This window comes from Diplotaxodon limnothrissa, linkage group LG17, assembly GCF_057381915.1.
Source record: "Diplotaxodon limnothrissa isolate DT_005_m linkage group LG17, D_limnothrissa_male_GT1.1, whole genome shotgun sequence".
Classification (NCBI taxonomy): domain Eukaryota; kingdom Metazoa; phylum Chordata; class Actinopteri; order Cichliformes; family Cichlidae; genus Diplotaxodon; species Diplotaxodon limnothrissa.
This window is the reverse complement of record NC_140612.1, coordinates 2,374,060-2,374,721: the sequence shown is the minus strand read 5'-3', so window position 1 is coordinate 2,374,721 and position 662 is coordinate 2,374,060. Positions and strand designations below refer to the sequence as shown.

The window sequence follows — 662 nt, the reverse complement described above, 5'->3', positions numbered from 1 at the left end:
ATGAAAATAGTTTTCTTTACAAATAACTCTCTCGCTGAACTAACAGCCAGTCCCTCGCTGCTCATATTGCCTTCATATTAAATCATTTTGTGCTTTTTAAAGATCTTATTTTAACATTGCACTTAAAGGAATCCAGGCACTCATCTTTCCGATCTCTGTAGACTAACAGGCTGTGGATGACTGAGAACAGACAAAGCTTATATCTTTTAGGCACTGCTGGGAGTTGAACCCAGGATCTCCTGTTTTCTAGTTTAACACTTACTAGACAGGCACTTTAACCAACTAAGCCACAGCACCACATACACGCCACACAGATGAGTGACTGATGAACACTGAGAAAACCTCCACACATCAAACCAATTTGAGCTTACACAGAAACACATGAAAGGTAATCTTGTTTTTTTTATATTAATCACCAGAGGTTGTCGCATCAAAAGAGACGATGTCTGTCAAAGTCAGGGGTTAAAAGTGCGACGGTGTTTTTGTTTTGCTAACTCTCCACGACACTCTAAACTCCAGGCTCATCTACAGTCAGCCTCCTCCATTGCCCCTTGATGCCCACTCACACTAGTCAGCTTCTGGGTGGGAATCCTGCAGAGTTACTCTAGTTTTGCATTTTCATTTTCTTCATTTGTTTTTAATTTAGTTTAGTTTCACTTATG

General features: G+C 40.2%; 1 non-coding gene across 1 annotated transcript; it reads right to left on the bottom strand.

Moving 5' to 3' along the window:
• Positions 1-208: 208 nt before the first annotated feature.
• On the bottom strand, positions 209-297 carry trnat-agu (transfer RNA threonine (anticodon AGU)). The gene is given in 2 exon segments: positions 209-244; positions 260-297. It is a non-coding gene; the product is annotated as a tRNA-Thr (tRNA).
• Between the last annotated feature and the right edge of the window lie 365 nt (positions 298-662).